Source organism: Sinocyclocheilus anshuiensis, unplaced genomic scaffold (genome assembly GCF_001515605.1).
Source record: "Sinocyclocheilus anshuiensis isolate Anshui unplaced genomic scaffold, SAMN03320099.WGS_v1.1 scaffold1816, whole genome shotgun sequence".
In the NCBI taxonomy this organism is placed as follows: domain Eukaryota; kingdom Metazoa; phylum Chordata; class Actinopteri; order Cypriniformes; family Cyprinidae; genus Sinocyclocheilus; species Sinocyclocheilus anshuiensis.
Genome location: NW_015557182.1, coordinates 343,037 through 343,339, shown reverse-complemented (window position 1 = coordinate 343,339; position 303 = coordinate 343,037).

Here is a 303-nt window from a genome sequence, read left to right as displayed (position 1 = left end):
AGTTCTTTCATATGCTTATTTGTAAGGACAAGGTATTGTACTTTTTCACAAATAAAAGTCTACATTGTTGCAAAGAGAAATCACTGTGATTGGTTTATTTGAATCGTCTCAACAGCAGCATCATTGTTCTGATGCAGTGGTTTATCCTCTTCACATTGCACACACATAAAAAAATGTAATGTTTTTAATATTTGATTAAAAACATTACAATATGGACAAAAGTATTGCCCCCCCCCCCTTCTAATGAACAGGTTTGACTACTTTAGTAATTTCCACATTACAGTACAAATCTGGAAAATGAGC